The sequence below is a fragment of the Aethina tumida genome, chromosome 1 (genome assembly GCF_024364675.1).
Source record: "Aethina tumida isolate Nest 87 chromosome 1, icAetTumi1.1, whole genome shotgun sequence".
Classification (NCBI taxonomy): Eukaryota; Metazoa; Arthropoda; class Insecta; order Coleoptera; family Nitidulidae; genus Aethina; species Aethina tumida.
Genome location: NC_065435.1, coordinates 17,184,953 through 17,201,013, shown reverse-complemented (window position 1 = coordinate 17,201,013; position 16,061 = coordinate 17,184,953).

The window sequence follows — 16,061 nt, the reverse complement described above, 5'->3', positions numbered from 1 at the left end:
GATAATTTTTAAACAAGAAATAAATATAAATTTTCATATCTAGATTTTATTACTCTACTCATCGTCTTATCAGTTCAAAAGTTGAAACCAAAAGAAGCGAATCGTACTAGTCAAGGGTCGTACTACTCCTTTCTATTATCAACTTGAACAAAAGGGTGAAACAATTATAACAAAGAAGAGTAATATTACATTAATTAACATCACATTTTATATATAATAATATTTAAATATATTGTTTATATTAGAGTTTTTTAATACAATATGTTACTTATCGGATATTGGTCGAATTAAAAAAATATGACATCACAGGGAATGTGGATAATGATATTCTTCTTTTATCCATTAATTTGTCTTAAGGGTTGGTTGGTCAATTCTTTGAAAATTAGTGAAACTTATTAAAAAAATCAAATAACCTATTTATTTATTTTTTCCCAGTAAATATAAATTAATATTAAAATTATTTTAAATCAAGTAAAACTAATAAACATTCAGTAAAATTATTTTTTATATAAAAAAGAAAATTAATTGGTAATTTAATTAAAATTATCAATTAATTGGTAATTTTAATTAAAATTATCAATTAATTGGTAATTTTAATTAAAATTATCAATTAATTGGTAATTTTAATTAAACGATTTAATTTAGCATTAGACTAATGAAAAATATAATAGGTATGTATAATTATTGGACAAATTTTTTATTTTCATGCTAGAAGGCCGTCCTCAACAACTTTTTCTTTGAATTTACATGACTTCATGAGAAGTAGTAGTAAACTTTAGTTTTATAGCCTTAAGCATAACGTGGTTAGGTTAATATATATATCAGCGGTGGCCAAGCTCCTTGATAGTCGCATACGCATAAAAATTTATGTAAAAAAGGTATTAAAAAATTGTTTACAGAAATTATATTTATTGAAAACATAAATAAGTGTACAAAATATGTGTATTGATAATTCTGGAATGAAAAGGAAATCGGGTACATTTATCGAGAGCCACAAATAATCTTTCAAAGAGCCGCATGTGGCTTGCGTGCCGCGAGATGTGGCCATCTCTGTAATATGTAGTTAATAACGCTCTCCTGTTATCCATTGATTTGTCTTCAGGGAAGCTGATGGTCCATTCTTTGAACATTATAATCTCAAACTCCAAAAACCTATTTTTTTAAATTCTTATTAATATTATAAACTAACAATAAAATTATTTGACACTATGTACAATTTATATTATATAATTTAAAAAAACAAAAACTTTTAGCTTGTATATGCTAAATAAATTATTTAGTTCATTATTAAACTAAAAATATAAGCATAATTATTGGGCAAAATTGTCCTTTTCAAGTTAAAAGGTCGTTCTGGACAATTTTTTCATTGGTCATTTGACTTCAGGGAAAGTATACTTCCTAAGGGATGATGGTGGTCCATACCTTGAACATTATATAGTCTTAAACTCATTAAAAATATCTAAAAACCTATTTCTTTATTTTTTCTTAAACTTTAACTGTTTATCTTAGGTGTCTTTAGGAAATATCAAAAAATTAGATCTAATTTCTGTTTCTTCAATATTCTTCTATTACCTTGCTTTCTGATGGAAGTTCAAGTGAGTTTCTTTTCATTTTAATAAGTACCAAATTAAGCTAAAATAAAGATGTTTCTTTATTTTAGCTTAATTGTAATATTTCAGCTTCTTGTAGAATTTAAGGACTATTCCCTTTCATTCTCTAAAGCTGTTCTACTTTTTTGTACGTTATTTTGGGGAAAATCTTATCAAATGTTCTTTTCATGCCTTTTTTAGCATAATTATTAACCTAGAACTTATTATTTTTTAATGTAGGATTTAAAATATTTCTAATTTGAAGGAGCTATCAATAAATTATCCATTACATATTAAAATTATAAACTTTTTCTCTTTTTTACCAAATTATCCTTTTTAATGGAAAACTTTTTTTTTTATAAAAAGTGAGTCTTATAATTTTTTGAAGCTAGTTTTTACCCCATACATAGAGTTTTTTATTTAAAATCGAGTAATGAATAAAAAAGTTACACAGATTTTTCGATATTAAATGGGCCACACTGAATGTGGTGATCTAAAACTAAATGGGAATTTAAATTCTAAATCTGGACCACTACAAGCCATAAAGCCACTTTTATTAATTATTCAGAACCAATAAGCAGATATCATTGATTTTGTATAGTTGGTGAGTAGTGAATGGTTAAGAATCACATAAAAATATTGAATCCTCGCAATATGAGGTGCACCATTCATTATCTTGTTGGAGAACTGAATTTTGAAGAGTCTTCCTGCGTCTGTAAAAGTTGTTAAGTGGTTATAAAATTTATTTACTGAAAGTGGTAGTTTATTAAAAATTAAATGTATAAATAAAACCATGTAGGATTTAAAAATGCTATGTTTACTAAAACGATCAATGAAAAAGTGGTTTTTTGAAGACTCTGTATATAGTAAATTAAGAGAAAAAACAGAGCATAAAAGAAATGAGTTGAAACGTTATTTTCGAATTCGATAGTAATCGGTTGATCCCTAGTTGATATATTATAAAATGAAATTGAACACATTTTCTTTAGGGCAAAATGGGATGGTTTCTTGTGCTAAATTGCGATATCTTTTCGCCTTATCAGTAGTATTAACATGCAGAAGTTCTAAGTGTGACTTAAGCATTACACATAGCACTGATCCCATAACCCCACTTTCATACAATCCATTTATTTGTAGCCACTGATAAGGGAAAGAATCTGCATTTCAGATAGAGGAACCCCAGATTTTAACCCGAACCTAATTTTTACATGAAATTGTCTCGCCCTCTCTCTCTCGCTCGTCACAATCAGCAGTTTATACAATCAAATTACGAATCATTTAAACAAAAACGGGGATGTTTTCAATCAACTGAACTACACCAAAATTTGAAAATAAATATCTATAATAGAATTTTCTATTACAGGTAGTTAATAAAGAAAAAACTAAGAAATCTAATTTATAATTTAAAATGAACACAACCCTCCGTATTGTTAGGGGATGATAAAACAAGTTTTTTTTTCTATAATTAACTGAGGGCAATTTAAAAATACGCAAAATAAAGATAAATTAAAAGTATCGTCATTTTCCCTACCTTAATGTCGTAATAACAATTATAAGAATTCATTAATTTTCCAAGAATCATAATAGAGAAATAAAAACAATTAAAAAGTGATAAAGGAGAAAAAATGTTCTTCGCGTGATTCTGCGGTAGTAATTTACATTTTAATTAGACTGTTGCAATTTTTACGACTTTCTATTAATATGCTAATATTTCGGGCACTGCAATGCTAAGGATACAACAAACATTAATCGATTATCATTTTAACATCTTCTAATGCTTCCGCTTTCCTGCTATCTTAATATAAAGACCCACCACTTGTTTACTATGGTAATTTTTAATTACCTGTCAGATACTTTTTCATTAAAATATTACAGAAATATACACAAGGAGACAAAATTTAAAAATATATGGTTATTATCATTTTCATAATAAATTGATTGAAGGAGCTTTTTTCTAAATACAATCCTCTATTATTGACTTACGTGAATGTCACTGTCTAGGAGTGAAATCAAATATGTACAAACAAACACCTGAAGAAAACTTATAAGAAGTTTATACGGATTTAATTACCTATGGTTATTTCCTTTTCCTTATTTGAATATCTGATTCCTAGTTAGAAGTGGTACTAACGAGTCATCATGACGTAAAAGTGAATTGCTAATATATATACAATTATATTTTATTTTGTCCTAGGTAGTCAAGAACCTTCAAATATGGTACAGTTGGTTGTACTCCCATCAAATGAGAAGTATTCAACTTGTATACGTATCAAGTCAGTGATTAATGAATTGGAATATTCAGCTAGTATATGGATACATGGGAATTACAGGAAACTACTGAATAACTGCTAATAACACTTCCACTTCCTACCCTCAGAATGTCCCATACGTAGACCACAATCACAAAAGTCAAAACAAGCCTGAGAATCGACCACACAAAACTAACTAATTATCTGATGAAAAGAACCGAATCTCCAACATGTGTGACCAGAAATCACAGTGAAACACACCTGTTAATAGAACGGCAAACAACCACCCCTCAAACACCCCCTGTTTAAAAACTACCAAGTTACCAAATTGACGAACTTCCTGTAAAATATAGAATTAAAGTATCACACATAAAATTTATATACATACACTCGATGATGTATGTATAGTACATGTATGTTAACTGAAGAAAAATTTGTTAGAAAAAAAGATTATGTATAATATAACATGTGTGACCAAAAATCACAGTTAACACACCTGTTAATAGAACGGCTAAACAACCACACCTCAAACACCCTCTGTTTAAAAACCAACAAATTACCAAATTGACGAATTTCCTGTAAAATCTAGAATTATAGTATAATACATAAAATTTATATACATACACTCGATGATGTAAGTATAGTACATGTATGTTAACTGAAGAAAAATTTGGTAGAAAAAAGATTATATATAATATAACAAAACAAATAAATTATTCGTATTTAAAATAATTATACTATTTTATTGTAGTCACTCCCTCAAAAAGAATGTTATTCTTCTTTTATTATTATATATTAATTAACGATGAAATTAATTTGAGACTGATGAGATTAAAAGAAAATGTGTATATGGTAGTGTTCTCACAAACAAAAACAAAACAAATGATTACTAAGGAAAATATTACAAAAATCCGTATGGAGTTTGTTGGTATGAATAGTTCATGAATAAATGCATGGACACATCAAACTCGTTACTGTTAAATAAAAACTCAATGCTAATACTATGGTACTATTCGTTTTGTGAGTCATTTTCAGGGGATTTGGATAAAATATCTATTTGCATAATTTTATTATATGTGAAAATCGCTGCACACGCCGTGGCTTTTATACATTTACACTTTTTACATAAAAATTCAAAACTACATATTTATTCCTATATTTAGGTAATAAATTAAATAAATTGACTAACTTATTTGCAGCACAATCTTAAGTTTTTTCTTTAGCTTAACATTAGAATTCTGTATGATTTAAATTTAAATGTAAAAGCGGTAAGGGAAAAATGATTTGTTCGAGTCAAACAAATCAAAGTTGTTGAGATAAATAAGTTCCACTATCAAAATGATAAAAATAAGATTACCAATAATTTATAACTACCCGAAACGGAATGTTATCTGAAAATATTAATAACGTACATTTTAGACCGATTTGAAAAAAGTTTTCTTATCAAGTGGGCGGGGAAAAGCCATAACTCATAAAAGCCATTTTATCTAAAATCTAAAAACATAACTAATAGCTGTTTATTAAAAAGATAGTGGTTAATATAAAAAAAACTGTTCTCCCCGGCAATTCATGACTATCTGTCATCAGAATATTTTTTATCTGCTGTCAACCCAAACATAAAACAGTGGAAGATAAAGTGGAGTAGTTTCCTCTAGAGAGAGGTCTGTTGGACGGTTGCAAACTTCGATATAGATGGAATGTTGTGTGTGTTGTCTGCCGTACTGCCGTACCCGGTCACATAACGTTGCGCTCCCCACTTTATGCTCCTGCACGTTCCCTCTCGCCCTTGATTTAGATATCATGTCCAATAATACGTCCTATCGGTTATATCTTTAAGCTATATTTAAAACCGAAATACTCATCGTAAACTTGTGAAAATGTTACTTTATGAATTTTACATTTATTTTTTAAAACAAATCATGATTAGATTAAAACCACATTACTTTACTTACTTTATTACTATAAATAATTTGTAATTAATAATTTGTTTTAATTTGTTCTATACTAATATTTTGTAAAATTTCCATTATTATGAATAACTTCCAAACACCTTTTTTTCATGAAAAACAACAAATGGTCAATAATATTTGAATATATATATATATATATATATATATATATATAGCTCACGAAATTAACATGGCCCTTAAAAGCCACAAGTGTGCTTCGGGTCATTATATTGTTGAAAATAATGTTTTAGTGGCATATTTTGTTCTGAATACAGTACCATGTTGTTCGTCAATATTTCTTTATAAATAAAACGATCTATTCAAAGGTGAAGATCTATTCCAAATCCCAAAAAGCAGCCCCATACCATTACCGACCTGTAGCCATGTTCAACAGTGAGTATGGTAAACTTTCGGTTAAAATTTTCATGAATTGGTCGCCTTACATATAAAATCCCATTACTGCTAAACAAATTAAACTTGACCTCATCATTCCAGATTGTTCGTTTCCAATCATTTGAAGTCCAGTGTAAAAGAGACCTGGTAAACTCAACTCTGGCTCGTCTGTTCTTCTCTGAAGTAGTGGTTTTTTGGCTGGCCTTCTCGCCTTCTCTTGTAGTAAATCTCTTTCGGTACTTGAGGGAACATTAATTCCAAGTTGTGTTTGAAGCAGACCTTTTATTTTCCTGAAACTGATGAAAGGATCTTTTTTGGAGTAGGATAAAATTTGTTTATCCTAAAACCTATTGGTTTTTCTTGATCGTCCACTTTTATTTTTTCCTTCCACATCACCAAATTTTGAAAATTGTTGTAAAACACGCGTCACAATCGACTGATTGTGCGAATCCGTGATTTTAATTCGGAAAATAATTTCTTTCCACGAGGCATTATATTAACTCAATTTACTTTGGGGTATACTGTAAAACTAAAAATTATAGTGAATTTGGTAGAGATTAGTCACATTTAGTAAAAAGTTGCTCTACTTTTTGCCAGTCGAATATTTAGTTTTTTGATTTGTAGCTAACATAATTATTGTTTGTTCATAATTGATATGAATTATATTAGATTTATATATAGAGGGTGGTAGCAATTTATATAATTTTAAAATTGCTCTACTTTCTGCCAATACTATACATCGCATCCACCATATTCTCAAGAAGAAATGTCTCAGTGAAAAAAATGACTCTAATGATGAGAATAATTGCTGGAATGAATCTTGAAGGGTTAAAAAAACATTCGATGTATCAAACTGAAGAGTTCATTTATTTCAGGCTCACAGATCTTATCTATTTTATAATCTTAATCACCGAATGATGCACATTATTTTAGTGCAGTGAAATTATCAACACGAGATAATTTAGGTACTATTAGAATAATAAAGAAAGAAAGAAAAAAAAAAAAGAATTTAATAGAAAAAGTAGAACATACCTGTGTGTAAAAAAAATTTAATAAATTTTCTAAACGTAAGTGTATTGTGTGATTAACGTCGGAACGTAGCGTAACCGCAAAATATCAAAAAGTAACCGTAACCACAGTGCACATGTGGGGTGTTTCTTATTAACTTCTCTCCCCTCATTGATTGGCCACAACGCACCCTCATTCAAAATTAATTTCAATTTCTTAATCAACAAGCTCATCTAATTTAATCAACATGATTCAAACAATATACTTTACGTGATTAATGATTTTGTTGTTATTGATTATTAATAAAAATAATTGCATGTAACTAATTCAATTTTCAATTATTTTTCTCAATTATTATCTTGATTTGGTTATGAGATATTTAATTTTTTTCAAAAAAATTTTAAATAATGGAGTGATAAATTAAAATGTCTGTAATATTAATGATTACAATCGTAAAAAGTTGTTTTTATTTTTTTCATGGCAATATGGAATAAATATCCAATATGAAAAATATCCTCTATATACGTACACACTTGAAATGTATGGTAAAAATAATTGATTCCGTAATCGAATAAATTTGATTTTTGAGTAGTAGACGTAAATGGAGAGAAAAGAGGTTTGTCAAGTAGTAAAATGTTTGTAGCGATGAGTCTGTGCTTCGCTATATATTCACATTTAACGTTAAACTACATTGATCGAAATTGTAATGGCAAAGCCGCTAATGCCTGTTCAAGTGCCGTGGTTGCTTCTTTCCATCAACAGATTCATGTAATCTGAACAGGGGAGGGCGACGAATTCTAAAGGCTGTAAATTGAATGTAATCCAATTTGTTCTACTACTATACTACTATTTCATAATTTACAGATATTTATCTAACATCAACACGTTACTACAATATATATTATATATTTATAAAAATAAGATAATACAAAAAAATCTACTTATTTAATAATAAAAAGTTATTTGAGAATAAAAAAGTTCAGTGAATACTTTCAGTGAAGTCGCATTTCTTTCTCAATATGTATTAGGAAAGTAAAGTGTTTCGTATGTGATTTGGACGATTGCTTATTCATCGCACGTAACACAAAATTGATTTTGAGTTAGAAGTTTCCCACTATTTGACATGTATAGTCGGTAGTAAATTTTTCACACTACTTGAAAATTTTATATTTTAAACTTTATCCTTCGTAAAAATCTGTTACTATACTACTAAACTATTAAGAACCTCATGCCAAATATGCATATGGTTATGCATAGAAACTAAGTTACAACCAATAAAAATATGTACATGAAAAATGTTTAAAAAAAGTAGGATAAATTTTTCAATTTGTCAAGTAGAAGAAGAATATTTGAAATGATTACATAAAATGTTTTTATAATTTATTATTTTTGAATTTGACTAGTGTCATATTGTGTAATTTTAAATCAATAAGTTACTTAAAGCGATTAAATCAAACTGTAACAGAGTGATACGCAAAAATAATAATTTTCATTGAAACCCTACCCGTTCACTACGGGCGAACCAATTTTTATGCAAATTAATATATATCAATATGCGGTAGGTATTTAAAAATTCTATTGAAAAACCAGCCAAATATAGAATGGCCCAGAACTTGTGCCAATCACTTTAAAACACGTTATTTTTGTTGTCCTATATAAAAAAGGTTTTTCCTTTAAATAAAATAAAAATATAAATGTGAGTGTTTGTACAAGTGGTACAGTATTGGCAGAAAGTAGAGCAACTTTTTTAAAATTCAAATAATTTTTCTTCTGGTTATTATGTACAAAAAAATATATATTAAAAATTAAATTATACAATTATATAGTTAGACAATAAAGAAAATAAAGAGTTTAATCTTACTGATGATGGCAAAAAGTAGAGCAACTTATGTTATTTAAAGTTTTATTACTATAAATAATTTATAATCGTATTTTAATTAATTCTACACTAATATATTGTAAAATTCCTATTATTATTAACAATGTTTTCATGGAAAGCAATAGATGGTCAATAATATTTGGATCCATATTTTGCCAGTCCTCCTGCAGAACCGTGAATAAATCTTGTTGATTAGTATACTCTTTGTGTTTATTTTGTATTTTGTTGTTCACTATCTCCCATAAGTTTTCAATGGAGTTTAGATGGGAAGGTTGACATGATCATCTTATAACATTAATTTTTTAATTAGTGTGTTTCGGGACATTATATTGTTGAAAATAATGTTTTAGATGCATATTTTGTTCTGAATACGGTACCATGTTGTTCCTCAATATCTCTTTATACATAAAACAATCCTTCTATTCTAAGGTGAGGACCCATTAGAAATCCCGAAAAGCAGTCTCATGATAAACTTTAGGTAAACTTTCATGAGTAAGTCACCTTACATATAAATTTCCATCACCCAGATTAAACTTGATTTAAAGATTGCTCGTTTCCAATCATTTAAAGTCCACAAACTCATCTCTGGCTCACCTGTTCTTCTCTGATAGTAGTGGTTTTTTGGCTAGCCTCCTCGCATGAAGACCCACTTGTGGTAATCTATCTCTTGGAGAAACATTAATTTCAAGTTGTGTCTCAAATAGACCTTTTATTTTGCTGGAACTCAGGAAAGGATCTTTATTGAAGTAAAAGTAACAAAAAAGTTTGTTTATCCTGAAACATATTGGTTTTTTAGTTTTATTTTTTCATTCTTCATTACCAAATCTTGAAAGTTGGTAACGAAATTGATTTTTCTCTCATCGGATTGAAAGAACGATACAATCCGTGATTTTGATTCGGAAGATAATTTCTTTCTACGAGGCATTATATTAACTTAGTTTACTTTGGTGTATACTGTAAAAGTAAAAATTATTGTCGATTTTGTAGAGATTAGTTATATTTCGTAAAAAGTTGCTCTACTTTTTGCAGTCGAATAGTTGATTTGTAGCTAACAGAATTATTTTTAATACAAGAAATATTCCCTGATACGTTTGTATACAGTGTGTTCATAAATGATACAAAATAGATTTGCTTATACAGAAAGGTAGCAATTTATATATTCTTAAAGTTGCTCAACTTTGTACCAATACTGTACATCATAATAATTTCTTAATCATTCTCAAATTGTCTCCGAAATTTATGTATTCTGTCTGTAATCCTTTACAATTATGTACGAAATATGATCTCTTTCTAGGAAATTGCTCCTAATTTAACGCCAAATAATATTTAGTAATTCTTTAAACCCTGTGAAGACCCATTTATACCTCTATAGTAATTCAAACCTTCCTCATCTGGGGCCCTATGGATATATCAAATTTCAATAAGCTAAGGCCGAAATTTATGTTATGTTGCACCAACACATTGAAACCACTTCTCAAGTATTTAAAACAAAATTTATAGGAATGACCGATATGTTTTACGACAATTGTTTGACAAGGCGAAATTAGTTTTGCATACGGAAGGACATTTTGTGATTTCTAACAATTTAGTGGATCCATTCGAATACTTTATATTTTAAATGTAACTAATCTATAAAGTATAGTCGATGTGATCGATTAACCTACTGACCGAGTCAATTTATTGACTCCTTCAATAACTCACTTACTACTCAAGAGTCGGTTTAATAACTAATTTATTCTATTTAAACTTTTGATACTTGTAAGCATATAATATATAAGCATTAATTTTATGTTAATAATATAATCTATAAAAGACTGTAATGTCTTCCTAAAAATATACATTAAACTTTCAGAATATAATGTACCTTAACAAGTTGAATTTAAACTTAATTATTACTTTACAGACTTATCAAAACTCAACATCACGTCAATTACTGAGGACCGAATCCTTTCAAGAAATTAACGAATCAAATAAAGAATTCCCTATTAATAAATTTAAAACCAAGTTATAAAGTCAGATTACTTATGCACAGCATTTTAAATGGAGTATGGTCTGCTAATTTCCACACTACGATTTGTATATTAATATTTTGAAGTTTAATTAATTTTAGGAAGGACATTTTTTCAGCACGTTTAAATATTCATATTCTTGTCAGTTATAAAAACAATACAGCAATCAAATTTGACAGTCTTTTTGCCTGAATTTTCTGATCAATTTCTTCTTAAAGGTTTTCATTCGATTAAGATCTGGGTTTTGTGCTGGCCAAGGCATTACACGTATTCCTTGAGAAGTGAACCGTTCTTTAACTAATTTAGATGTGTGTTACGGATCGTTGTCGTGCCTTAAACTCATGTTATCTTCGGCAAATGGAAGCATATAATTCTACAGAATGTCACGATAAACAAAACGATCCATCATCTAACTTAACCAGTGGGCCAACGTCTAACCCAGAAAAACATCCCCAAACCATAACACCTCCTCCACCATGCTTCACAGTGGGTCTAGTGTACTTGGGATTATACTTTTCATTAATTGGTCATCTCACCTATAAAATGCCATCAGATTTGAATAATTGGAGCCGACTTTCATCGGAAAACAAAATTGTTTTCTATTGCCCATCTGTCTAGTTCACATGTCGTTCGTTTATTTCTTGATTTATGCGGGATGCGCTGATAAAAATATCGCAAACAACAAGCGTTTTTGTTTTCCTGTTCACAGCTCTACAAGTCTTGCGATTTCTGTCACTTTTGGGAACTCCTTTCACTGTATTTCTTCTGTTAAAATTGGAAATTGTCTTCGAAACGATCGATTTGTTAAAATTTAAATCTACTGCAATTTTACTCTGCTTTTCATCATTCCAGAACTTTTTTACAATTTGTTGTTTAATTTATATCGATAAATGGACATTTCTAGACATTTTTAGCTTTAAGAAGCGATGACGGACACAAATAAATTATTTATCAATTGTATTGAATATAGGGTTTGGTTGCTTTATTTATAAAGATATCCGTATGTAAATTGAGGTGCGAAATATTTAGACACAATAATTATAAAATTAATTTAAATTAAAAAAATTGTCCTTTTATAATAATAAAATGATTATCTGTTTTGATTTGTTGCTCTATATATGAGCGATAGTGTATATATGTAGATATGTAGAGATAAAGATATAAAATAATATAATGATATTGTTAACACTGTATAATGTTTAAAATAAAATTACACAATACGTAAAAATATTTCAATTTGACGAGAAAGTATGCAAAACTAAACTAAACTAGTGATAGAATCTAGTTGTAAAATATGTATTGAATTTAAAATCAGTAACGAACAAAGAAATTCAATAATGGGGAAAGAAAATAGAACACAACATATGTTTCGATTCAAAATATGACAAGGTTCGTGATGCATCCGACAATTTTCTTATAAAATTTATGAAGACATTTTTTTGCTACAATATGTGACCAAATTTTATAAGTTTGAAATTTCATTTTCGGCGTGCAAAAAAGAATTTACGCATAGATCATGCTTCAAATGATATTTCATATACAATACCCGGATACTGCGTTTAAGGGTGCATAATTTATTTTACTACACGTGTGTCAATTTTAGAGATCAAAATAATACAATATTTATTACAGTTTATTTAAACTTCTATTGTAGACAATGAAAAATAATATCTATTTTAGTCTAATTGTCAATAGACAATTATATTGTATATATTTATCATTCCAATAATTAATTAATTACATTCAAATTTATGATTAATTAAGTAGAGTTTTATTTATATCCAGCTAGAAGGGAGCACAAAATTGAGTCAACTGAAGGGATATGTGTAAGGAAATCCCGGATGTAATCGAAGGGCAGACTAGTCTAGTTCACTTCCTTAAAGCTGAAATTCCCACGCTGACTCCCAACTAAGAACCTCCGAACATCTTTCGCCTGTCTTACTCTAATATGTCCAAAATGCTAATTCTCACGATTGCCGGATACTAGTTTTTATATGTTTCGATATTTCCTTAATATGTAGTACTTCCCTTGCGAATGCCACACATGTAAGTAATTTATGGTTTACTCAAGGGGATGAATGTATGTTGCACAAATATGTGTCATTTAAAAACACTTGTGCTCTCTTTGTATTGGGTCCGAATAACTAAGTTTGCATTATGTTAGTCTCCTCTTCCTGAAAAAAATATTAGCAATAATAGTAATAAACACAATAATAGTAATAGTTGCTGTCTACTACTTGCTACATGCATCTGCTAATTACTAATTTATATTTAGCTTTAATCATTTACCATTTTTATTACTACTTGCTGTCTGCTACCTATACAATAAATATGTTAAAAACAATGTAGCCAAAAATTAGAAATGGAAATAATTCATATACAAAATGATCTCTGTATTTCCGCTAGAACTACGACTCGGTCCATGTTATCTGGATCCACTTCTATACGTATTGTTTCCACCACATCGAAATGAAACTCTTTGTTAAGTTCTTGGACCCCTTCGATACTGTCAGTTAGCATGTGTAACATCGATCCCTAATATTACATTTCATAATTTTATAATACACCGTATACGTAGTTCTAAGATTAAAACATAATACTTTAAATTTATAATCCACATTCACATCTAGATTTGAAACAAACGTCGTCAATAAATTAAAAACTAAAAGCTAAAAATATATTATTGTGGAGATTTCAAGACATATGTTATCTTAAGATTTACGGGTGCTTGTTATTATATTATTAATAAATTAAACAGTTAATATTATCAATTGAATATAATAATATAAAATAAATGTTTGACAATAAAATATAAACTTAATACGTTTTTTCATCATTTGGGATCACCTAATATTGAACTGACTGAATAAAACTTTCGGTCTCTCGACATAAAACTTCTGTCTTCCTTTCTCTCCCTCTGACAAACATGTTTTTAAAGTACTTACTGGGGTTATAAAATTCTGAAATCTCATTTTTTTAAAGCAATTTCATAAAATAAATGATACGAAACGAATATAGTAAATGTATTTCTATGTTCTTCCAAAATGTCACTTTAATTTTATGTATTTCAGTATCAGAGGGAAGTTAAATATAGTTTAGGGGGATATAGTTTTATTAAGTTATATCTGTTATGTAATAATTTACAATATATTTTCTCCTAACAAATTATTAAACTATACAATTATTTTTTATAAATAAAATTGTATATACAAATATATTTTCCATATAAATAAAAAGTGACTTTTTGAAAGATATTATGATAATATAATAATATTTTTAACAATAATATTTAATGAATTTTATCTACTTTTTTAATGAAAAAGCTGTTTCTTTAATATTTCATTTATAAATATTTTAAAATATTTTAGATAAAATTTAAAAAATCCTATTTAAATAATAAAATTTTCAAAGTTCAAAGTTCAAGTTACGAATATGAATTTGTCGATTTATTAATTATATATATTTATTCGTAAATAAATATTATTATAAATTAATAAAAGCGTATAATAATAAATTTGAATTGAAAAATTAAAGGTCATGCATAAAACTTATGTTTCCAGAAAGGGAAGCTAGGAGACATAAAGTGTGATAAAGGACAAAATTAATGACGCATTATATCCTGGTCTGTCTTGCATTTCAACTGTTCCATCTGCTGTTGCTCTCCCCGCATTCTTTTATTGATTTTCTTTTATAAAAATTAGTACAAAAACTACAAAAAATTTAACTTTATGGGGTCCACGGTTAATTGCTTAATTTGAATGTGTCATTTATTATAGATATGCTGTACTTATTTAGGTGATTAAAGCAATGATCAAGTTGAAATATGATAGAAAGAAGATATTAAAACAACACTAAAAAATATATGAGTTCTTCCCTACCTTATTTTAATCAAAAAAAATTATAATTACATGTGAAGCTATTAATCCATTTTAATATTGTTCATATATTTATTTGTTCAGATATGGATTTCGTACTAATTAGTGAATCTTTTATTTTGTTCAATAAAATTGTTTATTTTGAATCAGCAAAGTGTGTCAGTATTTGAAATTATTGTATACTACATGCAACATATATATTAAGTATAATAAAATAAATGATGTAGTAAATTAATTTCGAAATGGTTTATTTGAATGAAACATGATCATTTGTTTTGGGTTAGCAAAAAGTAGAGCAAGTTATGCTATTTAAAGTTTTATTACTACAAATAATTTGTAATTCGTATTTTTCCGTGAATAAATCTTGCTAATTACTATAATCTTTGTGTTCACTATCTCCCATAAGTTTTCAATGGAATTGAGATCGGGAAATTGACATAGCCAGTTCATAACATTAATTATTTCCCTTAAAATCCACTGCATCAAATATTTTAATTTGTGCTTCGGGTCATTAACTTGGTGAAAATAATGTTTTAGTGACATATTTTTGTCTAAATACAGTGGGTGTAGTAATCTACCTCGTACGGTACTTGAAGAAACATTCAAAGTTGTGCCTCAAGTAGTCCTTTTATTATGCAGGAACTCAGGAAAGGATCTTTTTTGGAGTAGGATAAAATTTGTTTATCCTGAAACCTATTGGTTTTTCTTGGTCTTCCAGTTTTATTTTTTTCTTGCACATTACCAAATCTTGAAAATTGTTGTAAAACACGCGTTACAATCGATCTATATTGATTTTTCTCTCATCGGATTGAAAGAACGATACAATCCGTGATTTTAATTCGGAACATAATTTCTTTCCACATTATAGTAACTAAGTTTACTTTGGTGTATACTGTAAAATTAAATTTTTTTTGCCGATTTTGTAGAGATTAGTGATATTTAGTGTTCATAATTGGTATAAATTATATTGGATTTGGCGGTAGCAATTTATATATTTTTAAAGTTGCTCTACTTTCTACCAATACTATACATAGGAAGGTCGTAAAATAAATAATAAATATAAGACAATTTAGTCTAAATATTGCTTATGTTCACAATTTATATACAGTT